This window comes from Corvus kubaryi, unplaced genomic scaffold (genome assembly GCF_017639235.1).
Source record: "Corvus kubaryi isolate FWS band 111438036 unplaced genomic scaffold, C.kubaryi_AGA036_p1.0 64970, whole genome shotgun sequence".
Lineage (NCBI taxonomy): Eukaryota > Metazoa > Chordata > Aves > Passeriformes > Corvidae > Corvus > Corvus kubaryi.
Genome location: NW_024581651.1, coordinates 1 through 15,284, shown reverse-complemented (window position 1 = coordinate 15,284; position 15,284 = coordinate 1). Strand labels below are relative to the sequence as shown.

The following is a 15,284-nucleotide window of genomic DNA, read 5'->3' as shown; positions in this document are numbered from 1 at the left end:
AGAGGGTAATAACAACTTAATGCACAACAATCCTGAACTCACAACTAAACATCAAACACAGGCAAAATCATGAAATGGTTCCTACAGACACAGGAAAGGAACCCTTGTATAACAGGATGTGCAGTTGCCTCCATTACCTGAAATTTTACTTTCACTGAGAAGCCCCTTACAAATAGATAAATTGCTTGAATTCTTCTGGTATAAAACATCTGAAAGATTGTAAAAAAAGCCTTAAATCCAAGTTTAACCAATCTCACAATGTGAAAATTGGAGTAGATGGTTCAAACAGGCAAAGGATATTTTCTTTGTCATACACATTATACTTGTCAAACATTTCAGAAATTAAAACATTAGAGAATATGCACAGCATACGAAAATGAAAGCTTCATGTGTGCAAAGCAGATTGTTGTATAAGTAAGTTTTCTGAAATACAGATCTTTTATGTTAGAACTAATAATAAGGTGAAGCCATGAGATTGCATAGGAACTTTCACAAAACTTTGGCCTCATTGAATTCAAAGTCTGAATTCAAATTTTTATTTTACAACTCAAAAAAACTGGTTCTCTAAGTCTTAATAGATGCTACCATAAGAAACAAATTCCATATTGATTTAAAAAACTTATAACACTCTTCCCATGATTTTAAAAGATTAAAATCTGTAAGTAATCTGCTAAGGAAAAAAAAACCCAAACAAACTGCTGTTCATTTTATAAGATGCAGAAACAATGACACAATTTCCTTGTATCAAAACCAGGCTTATGGAGATGATGTTATTGTTTTCATTCAGAAAGGTTATTTTATCTTCACCAGAAAAGTACTGTGAAACTACCAAATGCAAAAGGGATTATTTTGTGTCCCGCTGTGGCCTGGAGAGATCCACAAAGCATGAAAGAGACTCTTGTTAAGCACAAGCAGGCTCTGTCCTAACGGGTCACAGAAGCAGAAGCTGTGCAAATGCGGTATAATACAAGCTGAACAGACCAGTTGGGTGTTGGGGTAAGAAAAAGAAGAATGATGTCAACAGCTTTGATTATTTTTTTTTCTCTGCCTGGCAATAAAATGACCCAACTGAGTGGCACCAGAAGCTCCCTACAAAAAAACCCCACCAAAAAAGCACAAACTCAACTAAATGAAAACCACAAACCCTCTTTCCTCCCCCAAAAAACCAAAACATCCCCTGGCCAGAAAAAAACCCCAGCCCCAGGAAGCACTCAAGAGGAGGTATATACCCTGAAAGGGGCCTTCCCACATTATTTGTGGGTTGTTCGCTGGCAGAAGATCATGAAGAGGTCGGTCAAAAAGTTCTTCTCTTAGCAACTGAAGAAACCTGTTAAAGATAAAATTAAAACAGAATTCTGAAGGTCCCCAGGAAAGTTATAATACATTTAACCAACTAGTACATGTGGAAAGGAAAACATCCTTAATGAAACTTGTTGCTGTTGTTATTTTAAAACAGAATGACAAGGAGCAAATTTAAGGATATGTACACATGCCTTCATACACAAAAAGAAGGCCTGTCCTAACAGGGCTGCAAAGTACCCAGCCAACAAATTTTGACAATTAACAAAGGTTAAAGCCACTAAGTTCAACACTGAAAGAGTAGCTAGAGAAAACTGCAGTCTAGCTCAACATCAGACAACAGGATTTCAGCCTGTACTGTAACAAAGAAAAAAAAAATTTTTTTAAAAGTTTACTTCAGAAGCTCAGTTTAATTCCTTTCAGCAGTAATTCAACTTTTTCAATGCTGCTGTAGGTCTGAGCTCTACAGAAAAGCAAGCAGTTACTTCTTTTACTCCCCCAAATCTGATCTCGCACTGGCTGAAATCACTTGTGAAACTGAATACAACCCACATACCCTTTAAACAGTGACTCCCAGGAGTGCTGTACGGTTAAGCACAAAGGATTACACAGCTTCTGGCTTAGTCCAGCACACAACACATGAAATTTAGAAAGCACAGCTTCCTGAACTTGTATCTTACATTCTGTGTTCATCTTTTTTCTTCCCCCGTAGAGAAGAATGCCCAGCCTACAATGATGTGTGTCACCCCTTAAGCAAAGTGCCTTAGGGAACAGCACTGGAGCACAGAGAAGCTTTGAGAAAGGTCTCAGGCAAGAGACAACAGCGGCTTTAGGGGTTCTTCCACTCCATCACACACAGTAGGGAACAGGAAAGCAACTGGGTCTCAGGATGATAACATTTATGTAAGCATTTGGTTTCTGGCTTCTAATTATGGGTGTAATTCTTTAAGAGTGTGGCTGCGCCATGTAGCACCCCTGGGGGCTGGGGTACAGTCCCATCCTGCCCTCTTGGGGAGATATTAAGAGTGTTCAAAGATGAAAGCTCCAGGGATTGTGTGGTTTGGCTGCTCTTCAATAGCACAAAATTTCCAGTAAGATATTTGGGACCACTCAGTGACTGACAGGCTGGGAAGGCAAGACATAGTTGGTAACAGGAAACTTGCACACAAGCCTATTTCCATTTTGTCTTCCCAAGATTTTTTTTAAATTTTCTCTTTTTACAAAAGTAACATTTCTGTTATTATTGAAATAAAATTTGGCTTTTTTGATGTTCAAATCCTTTCAGTCTTTTGGGAACTCACCACAGCAGAGGGGTTAGGCACCTCAAAAACTGCGGAGGTCTCCATATCCTGCCATGGCAATCCAAGATGATCTCTAAGGCTTGCTTCTTCCTACAGGCTCCAGTACAGGTTACACAGTCAACACTCCCCACACCAGGATCCCCTAGAGCTGGTCACAGGACAGAATTTTCACCTTTCAGTTGCACAGCAGTCACATGTTGCCCACACCTTCTCTTGCCAAATCCTGTTAGTGCAAGACCAGCTGATATTGCTCCAGGCTCGCGTCTACAAGCATTGTAACGCTGTACAATAGAGCTTGTTTCCCCCAGAATTCCCTAGACAATATGCTGGCAACACAAGAAGCTGCTGAAGAGATGCAACTGTTGTGTTAGCAACTTGGTGCAGAAAAAATTTCAGATCCAGAACATCAGCAAGGCAATAAAAGGACAAAATCAAACACTGTCGTGTTTAAAAGTCCTCTCCCCTCAGAATAACCAGGCTTCAAGAACAATCACCTGACATCTGAGAAAGCAACATCTGTAACAGCTATCCTTATCAAGAAGGGTTACCCACATCACAATGGTATTTTCAGTCATGTCATTACACCATGATAAATGCTTTTTTGAGAAACCATTTACAAAATTTTCCTTCAATACTAGATGAAAGCGTTCAGACACACTGTTACTATAATTATTATCCATTGCTTAACCAGCATTACAGCAAGTCACACTTCCTTATACACACACCTGTAAGGGAAACAGGAAAAAATAAGAATATTTTATCCAGATTAAGAGTCTATGCATCCTTCCTCTGTGATTAAGAAAATAAAATAAATCACGCACATGTGTGCATGCACACATGCAAGTAAGTGGATGATCTGAAAAAATCTTACATTTCTCGTCAGTCAGAACTGAAGTCACTCCATTTGAAGTTAAACTCCAAGCTTGAGACAAAAAGTACAGTATTAGATGCATTTTCTTTGCTAGACTAAAAAGAAATTCTTCCAGCTTTTTTAGCATTCTCATTTTTTCCCAGTACACCTAAGTTCTCCAATTCCAATATACTCTGGTGACCCAGGTAGTCAACAATTTAGGACAGCAATACCCTCTTGTGAAATCAAGTACATGAGATGCTTCAGAAAAAGTTTGTATAAATATGTATGGCATTACACATCAATTAAAAAGACTATTAATATGATTACATCAGCGCCTGAATAGACACAACTGGAAAATGGATGAAATGATATGGCTGTGATATAGGATTCTTTGTAATCTGGTCTCACATCTTACATCTGTGTCAACTTCCAGGAGAAGCATCAACTGAATAACATCAGTTGGAACATGGTAGAGTTAAAAAACTGTCATACTGAAAAAACATCTGCCAAGTGCATTTTTTTCAGCTCTCTTAATTTTGCTTTTTGATTATGTTTATAGCTATTCAGAGGGGCAGTATGAGCAAAAATTTCTAACACATCACTTCGACTATATCCAACTATTCCCCCTTCCCATGGTACATCAGTCTCCCTGCACTCCCTTCTAAGGGCCCCCGAGTCTAGCATAATATTGACTTTCACATTTCTATGTGCATTATTAAATCCTGCCCCAAAAGTTGATGGTGCCAGTCTTCAACCAGCCATTAGTTACATTATAAAGCAAGTGCTTCTGTTTTCTCTCCCTCAGAGAAGATGGAAACATACCAAAAATATCTACAAAACTATCTGGTTATCCTCCAAATCACTCCTTTCCTGCCAAGCATGGAGAAGCACAGCAGCAATGCAGCAGGTGTGCCAAAACCATTGTTCATCCTGACAGCCACCACAGTCTGCTTCCTTCACTCCTCAGCCTGTTTGTCATGTTTCCCAGGCCTTAAACAGAGAACTCTTTAACCTGGAATCATCCTGTTTGGGTTTTTAAGACACCTAAAACTCTGAGACCACTGTCATAACCTACAGACATAACTACATTATAAATTAACAACTTCAGAAAAACAAACTCCTGCATGTCCATTGCAACACTTCTCCCTCAAAAAAACCCAAGAGGTTTCCGAACTGTCAGTTACAATAACAGTAATAAAAAAGCCTATGGCTTCTCTAACTCCCACGAAATACAGTGTTCTAGAAAGAGGATGTATCATCTCAGACAGACAACCTACCTCTGAGAGGAACCTTATGAAATAACCAAATGAAGCCAAGATCTTAGGGCCACCAGAGTAGTATGAAGAAGGCACTTCTTCCTCCACACCAGTGCTCTGGGGCAGGCAGTTCACACTTAGGCTCACAGAAGCAAATTCGGCTCACAAAATTAGCACTTTTGGAGGGATGACAAGAGGGGAGGAGTGGGCTTGCTTTATTTCCTACTAGGTTAGTGACCTGAATCAGCTTATCAAGAAGTTATAGTTAGGGCAAGGAGAGCGGGACTTCATCTTCCAGGTATGGATCAGATGAATCCTGCCTCTGAAGACTATAATCAATGTCTTTGTAATTCTGGTCTGTTTTATGCTGCCTAAGAAGTTATTCCTTCAAAAAAATTTGGAATGCCTTAGAACTGGCAGAATGCTTATTATACTGAACGACAAGTACTGGAACTGATATACAGATTATTTCCCCCTCCTTCACCCTCTCTGATGACCAAGTCTAGAACTGGACTTACCATTTTATGGAATTAAAACTTCTGCTTAGTGTCACCAAATACATCAAAATAATATAAGGGTTTTGGTTTCTTTTTCTTTCAAATCTAGAAATTTAAACAAATATGTACTTTTTGCTAAGCTGAACCAGTGAGAAGTATGAAACAGTAGTGACAGACTTCAAACAATCACAAAATTATTACTAATTTTGGAAACAAGACATTGATAGAAAGCAGGGGACCAGGAAACCAACTAAAGCAAGTTGACTTTTATAAATCAGCACATTAAAATAACAGAAAAGTTCTGCATAGGTTCAGTACCTCATTTAATTATCAACTTTCTTCCACAGAATTCAAGAAGTAGAGGGAAGGAAAAACACAACTAACTTATCAAAAAAGCAGTCTGGAGTGCTTCTGACTAGGTAATTCTTACACTGTAAAGTAAGTAGGATGGGAAATGAACTGCCAACATCCCTTTCAGCTGTAACAATTGATACGATGAGAAGAGATTCTGACTGGCTTTATCTTCAAATTTATCACGGATACTACCAGATACAAAAAGTTATGGTATGGTGGACCAGAGGCAGCTTATGGCTTAGAGAGTGCCTTTCACAGAGGTAGAACATCATAAATAAAATGTAAACATATGAAACACCATTAGTCAGCAGGACTGGAACACTGAAAATGATGATAAACATATGAATAATGAACTGAAGCAATACTCTTTCTTTGTATCTTACAAACAAAAGCCAGAAAACATTGAAAAGCATTATTTTCTATCTTTCAGTATCACATGTTGGAGAGAACTCCTATGACAATTTGAATTCAATCAAAAAAGTCACATCACAGTGGTGGTGATGCTGAATTAAAAATCAGAAAGACCTACCTTCAGAAACTACTTTCTATTTATTGTGTGAACTTCACACTGGTATCACAACAGAAGCTGGAGATCAGAGCAAGTTGGGAAAATTGAGGACTCACTGCGAGATTAACTGCTCTGAGTAATACTTGCACAGAAAAATTATTTAAGGGAGGAGGAAAGAGCTAGAATAGCATGGGAGGGGATAACCTGCTGTTTCAAACAATAGGAAGCTGTTAAAACAAAAAAAACAAGGGCCTCCCTAAGCACAGGAAAGTCTCATTTGAAAAGCATTGCCCCCACTGCCACCTACCAGGCAGGCAGCTCTGACAACAAAGATAAGGCCAGAAGCCCGGCCCTGCTTACCGACAACTCCCCTCGGACACAGGGCCAGGCAAGAAGGAGGAAAAGTTTTCCAAACCCTTTTATAAAAGACCAGCCTGGGGGCAGAGAAGTGGGAGACAGGGCTGCAAGGACTTCATTTTACAGCAGCAGCCTGCCTGTGCAAGGCAGGGCTCCCCTCAGTGTGACAAGTGAACTGGAGAGGTTCCTGCAGACTCTGCAGTTAAACATCAAGGATTGTTTTCTCGTAGGACAAATTGACAACCAGGAGCAACATGTCACCATTTAACAGAAAAAAATGGAAAGGACTCAAAAGATGGCTTCAGTTTTGGTCCCTCAGCTTACAGCCCTGCAGTTGCAATGCAAACTTAAAAGCAGTTTTTCAAAGAACAATTATTGCAGGACAATTCCTGGAACCATCCCCTGTGTTTCAAAGCCAGCGATACAGATCACGGAAAAAAGAAGTTTGTTCAGAAAAATGGCTTCCTACTCCCAAAACCTCCCATAAGCTCAGCAGTAGCATTACTACATGATTATTCCCAGACACTCTTACAGTACAGCTCCAGGACACGGGTGCCATCTGCATTCAGCATCAATTTGTTCTTCTAACACGGTCATGTTTAGAGCAGAGACAGGGAGACTTACTGTATATCCAAGACCAAAATAGCTTTAAAGAAAATTTTGGTTATGTTACAAAATAAAAAACCCCAAACCAATGCACACCATTGTCTTGCTGCCCCAGCACAATATAACTTTAACAGAATCAGACTGAAATATAATAATGCTTTGGAGCATACAAGGAGTTGAAGATACTATCCCCAGCGGGACCATTTACCTAATAGAAACAAACAATGCAAAAAGGAAGCATTTGGAATACAATTAAACTGGTTTGCCTTAAGAACAATTTAGTCTTGCAGGATAGAAGGGGCTAAGCCAAGTTTTAACTATGTCTTTCCATAATGATAGACTTTTGGAGAGACAAAAATAGAAGAACAAGAAAGGAAAAAATACAGCAAAGGCACAATACTCTAAGCAGTTTTACCTCGTGATGCTTCTACACAGCTTTTTAAAAAAGATTTAGTGTGTGCAAATTTCAAATAAAGTAATTTTCTAAAGTGCACTGACAGTGCCATAATTGTGAACAAAAAACAGTCCAATGTTCAGTAATCATGCTGGGCTCAAAACCTCCTCCACAGCTGTGTGTGGTTAAAACAGCATGTTAACTCCGTAGCACTCCTTCCTCAAACAGCTTGTATCAAGGAAGCAAATCACTTAAAAACACAATTTGCAACACCAACACAGACGTTTTCCAGGCAAAAGCAATATGTCAATCCTCATTTTTAGCATACAGAAAAAGTGACCAAGCCTTCCAGGTGTCTCACACTACTACTTGGATCTGCATGTTTACTCTCAAATACCTGTAAAATTTTACCAAGAGTTAGCAAGTCCATTTGTTCAAGTGGCATTATTTCCACAGCTCAATGACTCAAGGTTGGTATGTACCCTTGCAGAGAAAACACCGGTCTCTGTACTCCTTTAGTCCTCCTCCTTCCAAAGGACAAAGCATTTGCCTTTCCTCATCAGACACAAAATCCACAAACATCTCCCATGACTCCACTGACTTCCTTGCTGAGGTGATGCTGACCAATGCTCACAAAAGGGCAGGAGTATCTAAATCAGTAACATCAAGACTTTTGTAGTACTGATTTTTACAAATTCCAATTTGCTTCAGCCTCAGTTTCCGTAATTTTAGAACTCTTTGTCAGCTTTTTGATAAAATGCTTCAGGTGACCACACACACTTGAGTAACTACTAGAAAAATGGATCAAATTGTGGACATTTTCAAACACCTGCTTTGACATCATTTTGCACAGTCCCTCAGCACATGGATAGCGGAGACTATCAGTTACCTGCCTAAACAATAACCAATTCTTCAACACTTCAGTGCATGAAGAAAGCATGAAAATTATTTCTAAATGCTCTCTTGAAAGCAAGATCAGTTCTGCTTCCATCACACCTAAAATTAAAACTTTTTAGAATCATACAGCAGCAGAGGACAAGTAAGTGTTTTTACTACTAAAGCAAATCCCTCTGCATTAGACAGAAAATTAGAGCTCACTCTGCGCTGATGAGGGTCAGACAGTTCAAACAGCAAGCAGGGCTCCATGCCTTGAACAGAAGCAGGGGGACAGGTCCCCAGCTGAAGAACAACAGCACTGCTGCACTCACAAAAGAGAGCTTTGCCAAACATACCAGCTAAGAATCTGACTCACTGCCACTAAACTAAGAAAGAATTCAGAGCAATTACCACATTTCTGCACAGAACAGGAAGGGGGGGGGGGGGCCAGAAGCATTTCAACTCTTCTAACATCTCATCTAAATTAGGACAGCACAGCAACCCTCAAACTGTTCTGGTCAAGTACTGCAGCCCCTAGGGCAACTGGGACAGCAATGCTAGCAATTATATAGCCATCCACATAGCTACCTCAGACAGAAATGAGGCAGGAAAACCAGGCAAACGAAAGCAAGAGACAAGCCCAAAATCTCTCTCTCTCTCTGCCTTCCTTGCTTTTCTGCTTTGGTTCAAACAGCAGCAATTTGAAGCAAATGTATTTGCAAATAACCCCATCTATTAGAAGCATGCATGCCTACAGCATACCTTCATGGCTGTCAAGATAAAGAGATATTGTCAAGCAAAATGACAGAAGCATAAGTCAAAAAAAAACGAAGAAACAAAGTATAGATGACAGAGCTGAAACAACCATTCTCTTAAGATTGGAAACAGTTCTTTTCCCAATGTCTGCAGAGTCATATGATTTTGGGTTCCTTCTGCTGTTGCAGATCTTTTAGCTTCCTACCTAGCAAAGGCTATGCTAGCCCTTCCTTTCACCTTCGTGTAATTTTCCACCACAGCACTCCCACTCACAGAGCTGTAAATGTCAGCACACTTAGCACAGTTTAAATACTGTAAGTTTGTCTACATGGAGAAGTTCGTCAGGAATAAATGCTACATGGTAAAGATGGAGTTTCTGGACTGCCAACAAAGAAGCTGGTTGCAGAGAGTTCCTGCTTGCCTTTCACAGATCAGTTCTTACTGTTCTCATCTGATGCTCTGTTCCGCAGGTGGCAGCCAGTGTAGGACCACGTTACAAACTGCCTCATAAAAATAATCTGGGTTAAAAATAACCAGAAAATAAAAGTATGGATTTATAATTTCAGTTATTCGAATACAGAGCAGTCCTGCAATATGCACTTGTAACTAGCATAACACAGACCAGCAAGCTACAGTGGGGTACAGGAGCAGAGAAACAGTAGTTACAGCAGCTTCTTTATGAGCTTTGCCAACAAAGTCAAGACACCATGTAGATGTACTAGTAGATGCACTCATTTCTAGCACAGGTAACTTACAACATGTTTTATGATACAGCTGTGCCAATCTGACAGCTGCTACCAGGGTGGATCTGTTCACCATCATGTGCCCCTTCCGCTCCCCTTATGCTAACACAGGTAAGTTTGCAAAATGACACATAATAGGGTGGCAAGTTGGCAAAAAACAACTCTACCAATGGAAATTTTATTTTTTCATTAACTTTCTCACTCAAATGCAGAAAAGCAGGCCTGGTCACTTCTTGACAGTGGCCTGAAGTTAGATCCTCTCACGCAGATAACAAAGCTGCCCCTCCATCTGCAGTCAGATGGCTGTGCAGCAATCGGGAACACAGACCGAAAGTGCAGTTTCATTTAACTGAGGAAAACAGCAGACTGTCAGTCTGTTTACTTTCCCTAGCCATGCTTCCACTGCTTCCAAGCACTGCACTGAGCTGTGAGCCACTTGCAGGAGCCACTTCAGCCAAGAGCTGAACAAGGAGAGAGCAAGAGCACCCAGTCAAGACCCAGCCAACTGCCCTGTCCTGTCCTTAAGCAGCCACAGATAAACTGCACTCCAACAAAGATGAGTTCAAAACAACTGATGCAAATTAAACCTCCTGGTTAATCTTTTCTAGCTTCTTTCTCTTAAGTAAGTACATTCTTCTAGAACACTAGTTTTTAACTTGGAGAATGCATCCCCTGGACTTTTAAGAAGTCTGAAAACAGGTGTTTGCCCTCTTCATTGAAAACCTTTGAGGTCAAAAAGTTAATTCTGTGGATAGAAAGCAGTGACCATCAATAACTTCTTTTTTAGGGTCTGAGGAGGGTGAAGAAGATGGGTTAAGAAAGAGAAGCTCCCACATCAGCAGTAAAATTTTCAAGAGGATAGAAAAAAAGACAATTAAAAAAAAAAATCTAGTAACAGTCTAACAAACTTTAGGGCAACGTGTTCAAACATGCTGGGCAAATACATATGCTGTACTCAGCTGACCTTTTCCACATGGCAAGACAACTGTTTAAATAAAGTCTGGGGAGTAGGGAGGCACAGTGAAATCTTGATTTTCCTTCATCAACATAGTCTTAGAATCAAATGGACCCATATAAAAAAAACTAATAAAAATCCATTCTGTTTTCTCTTACAGTCCAAGTTACTTTTTTATTAAAGCAGGCAATCCAGAGCTATTCAAGTAGCTTGTAAATTACAAGATGAGCAAAAATCTTTTTTTGCCTTTTCTCATATAAAAGAATAACCAAACCAAGCATAGTGCTGTTTTCGTAGCTACCAAAAGAGAATCAGAAACACATTTCAAGACTACTCAGACATTGACTAACATGAGGTCAGAGTTTTTACGCCTCCACTTTCCTTCAGCCTCCCAATGCTCATTCTCATCCTTGTGCAACCCTTCAACATGGCAACACAACAACCTGGTCAGGGTAAACAGCCGCCAGGTGGAAAGACAGGCCAGGGTAGTTTCAAGTCAGATCTGTTCCTCAGTATTCCCTCCATAGCCCCCACAAGCATTTTTTGTGTGGAGTGACTTAGGGTGCTAGTACTGGTTAAATTAGTTTAGACTACATCTGTTTGAACAAAATCTAAAACAAGCTTTTTAAAAACAAGCTTAGGAGCGACGAAGTGGAAAGCATTCCTTCATAGGTAAAGTCCAGTCCTCACTATCAAGAGTACTATTGTCATAAATCCATTCCAAACCTTACATTTGACAAACAAATCTGGCTCATTTATAACTTTAAGAGTAAGAAGTTGGTATGTACACTCAATATTTTCCACTTAATTGATAAAAGCTGTCTTAGTTCTTATGTACATGTGCTATGAGGCAGCATGCTCATCATTGAAACCAGTCTTTCTTTTGGCAGATGATACAAAAAACCAAAAAAAAAAAATACTGTGAGAAAAAACAAAGTGTTAATAAGCACATTACTATGAACATATCCTGCTAGCAATTTGACTTTCTACATCTAGGAACTCTAAAGAGTGATTCAAACTAGTTTTACCTGTAGCACTGGGAAGTCTGGGAGACTACAAAAGCCAGGGTTTAAAAGTTACCAAAGACAAGCAAGAATGAAAATACCACAGATGTAACACCACAAATAACTGCACTTCTTGTTTCTACTCCCTCCTAAAGCCACCACAAAAACAAGAAAAGCAATTCTATTGCATATTTACTCCCAGTGACTGCCAAACACAGTGCACTGCATTTAATCCATCCTGCTTTTTGTAACTTCCACCTCAGTAAGTGGACCAAAGCCAAAAGAATGTTTTATAAATATCCTATCAAAAAGAGATGGCAAAAGGTCTTCTTGACTACAAGACACCAGGTTATAGATGCCTGTTAATCAAACAAAGCACTAAACTAAATTTCTTGGTCAAAGCATGAGCACATTCTTTGAATGACTGTGATGCCATGCTGGGTCCAAAGCCAAAGACAAGTCTCCCATCATCTCTGCAGATGGGAAAGACACACACACACACACACAGAGTTTCATGCCTTAAGAGGTATGGTACAAAATCACTTTCCTGTAGAAAAAGGAATTTCCTGTGGTTTAAATATGCTCTCAGGATATTTGGAAATTAATTTATAGTTCAACTAAGTTAGGAATCAAAAAACAACTTTTCCTACATAAAGCACACATATGGCACAGAACCAGCATAACTGGAGTGATAAATCTGTATCCACTCTTCCTACAGTCATCAAGAACTTACATAATTTTGTGACCCTAAATTACAGCACACAACCTGTAAACCTTGAATCTTAGCAATTCTGTGGTCCTTGACAAAAGGCTTGCAAGAAGCCTTGAGAAAGAAAATTATGCAAGTTTGTTTCACCTGCCTGCATCAAATAAAACCAATGCTTTTCAGCCTCTTATCTGATATAAAAAAGGAGAGGACAGGTTGAAGGTGTAAGATTCACTTTGGAAACTAACTTGCATCATTGTGAAACCCAAATGAAAGTAAGCTTGGCTGCATTACTTTACTTTTGTATCACTTAATTTAACAGAAAAAACAAGATCACAAAGCCATAGAGAAAGTAATGAGACTCCTGAAATTTTCCCTTACACAGCTTCACATCCTGCATTAATTATTTTCTGTTCTGTCTTATTTTTGTCCTATGACTGCACCTTGGCAGACTGACATGCAGCCAGGATGCACATATAGCATAGGACTCCCAAGAGCATTTAAATCCATGCCACAATACCAAAGAGCTGAAAACAAAAGTCAGCGCCACACATGATTCTGGGAATCATCCCAATCACTATGGGGGAATCAGTTATTTTAAAACGAATTTTTATTTGCAATTCATAAAACTAAGTCCTCTATGAAAATCCGCCATTAGAAAGGAGGAGTAACAGCAATTCTTAAGTCAGCTTTCTCTTCACCTTGAAAAATTTCCTAATAATTTCATTAGAACAGCCATTATTTCTCAAAACTTCACACACCTACAAAAGCTGTTGGAGATGCTTACAATTCAGTGACTTTTTCAACAGTATACACAATCACATGTTATGATGGGTATTTTTTATTTCACAGCCATGGCAATTAAACTGGCTTAAGATGCTAAAATATGAACAAGGAGGGTAAGAAATAGCTGATGACTCCCAGAGGAAACAGTAAGCCACTTGCCAAAAATTTATGGAAAGTCACATCTGTCACAGTAATAGGTGCTGTAATGAAAAAATATACTTAAAAGTTAAAGGGATTTTCAGGTAGAAAAGTAATTTACCAGATTTCACCCTGTGGACTAATCCTACTATGCCCTGGATTACCAATCTGCTCACCTTAGCCTGGTGTCCTAACGCTGGAACATCCCATTGGACTACAAACCTGCTTCTGACAGAACACCCATGCTCTCTGCATAAATATGGGAGTAAAAAAATTGAAAAAGAGTAGTAACTAAACACTAGCATAATGTGACATGCACTCTGTTTCTCTCCCTGAGGCATGAGGCACACACAAAGAACAAGTACACATTAGTACACCTGAAGACTCCATTGGTCTTAAAGCATGCTAGATTAACATGCTTCATCCCATTAAAAAGCCCACTGCTAATATGTCAACTGGGATGATGCATTTTCCAGGACAAAGGCCATTGGGGCTGATCTATCTATGCAGGATGCCCACTACAAAGAGCAATATAGAATACCAAGCAGTATATGAACATCAGCAGCTAAATTTAGAAAGCAAGACCATCATCTACTGCATACTGATTAGACTGAAATGCTATCGAGGCAATAGAAAAAAAGAAACCTGCAGAATAATGGATTCAGACGTATGCATTCAAACCCAAAATAGGACATCTCTTAACATATACATACATACAAGTATTTTTTTTTTAATTTAAACAAAGACTTACTCCAGAACCCTGCTCTGCAGATTAGAACAGACTAAATCTACTTTGGAATCTAAAGCAAAAAGTTAGATGTGGTAGAGATGGGCATTTCCAAATCAAGGCTTCAAGGGGAAGTCTTAGCCTACATTTTTAGCATAAGAATGCCAAAGGGACTTTTCTCTAGTCTGAAGAATCAAAGCTGCTAAAGCCATGTTTTACTTGGTCACATCCTTCTGCTATCCAGAAAATTAGAGGCCCTCCCACCAACCTTATCTTCACATGATGATTCCCCTGAGCAGGGAATTTTTTTCATTATTTCTGCCAATTTTGACTTACCCGGTGAAAAGTGAACATATTAGCCAGAAATTAGAACCGCAAATACAGAAGTCTATTTATCATGAAGATTAAATGACTGTTCAAAGAAAGGTTTCAATGTCTCCCCTCACCCTAAAAAGAAAAAAAAATCCCAACCAACCAACAGAAAATACGAAACCAAAAGCCCCAACCAAAGCCACAAGCAACCCTCTGCCTTTCTTCATCAGAACCATCAAACACAACTCCTGTGCATAAAAATCTTTAGGCAGTGTAAATTCCACATGGGCTTACACATTCCCACCTAACTGGCAAAATGTGTAGTCTCTTTTCCATACAGGTGGCATATAATCTTCCATTGGCAAGGGAGGAAGAGCAACTCTAAGACATCTGATATCCCCTCTCTACTCCAAACCTAAGCGTTTGGAATTGCCTTATTTACCCAAGTACGAAGAGTTAAATTTCGCGGAGCACTTTCTATCAAGGTCAGTAGGTACACAGCACCATTCATCACCATGGAAAACACAATCAACTAAGGCAGTATCTGGTGCTCACTTACTATCTAAGCAACAGTTTAAACAAGTAAATACAAATGAAACATACAACATGATGGATGGCTGTACAAAAAAAAAAGCTAACAATTAAGTTTACAAATAATTAAACACCCCGCACACAGCCCATTTTTCCCGTCTAGCCTGCTGAAGGAGAAAACCCTTCATGTGCTTATACGGCAGGCTGCCCCACACCAAACAAGCCGACACCTGCTGCAGCGGCCCCGCATTGAGACGCCTTCCCGCCGTGTCCGGGCTCCCGGCGCTCCCGGCTCCCGGCGCTCCCGGCTCCAGCCGCCCCCGGC

At 39.7% G+C, this 15,284-nt stretch overlaps 1 long non-coding RNA gene across 1 annotated transcript; it reads right to left on the bottom strand.

The window, feature by feature from the left end:
* Positions 1 to 2,015: 2,015 nt before the first annotated feature.
* LOC121672800 lies at positions 2,016 to 15,278 on the bottom strand. The gene is made up of 3 exons (XR_006018998.1): positions 15,180 to 15,278; positions 12,909 to 12,917; positions 2,016 to 2,026 (listed from the first exon to the last, which is right to left on the bottom strand). It is a non-coding gene; the product is annotated as an uncharacterized LOC121672800 (long non-coding RNA).
* Between the last annotated feature and the right edge of the window lie 6 nt (positions 15,279 to 15,284).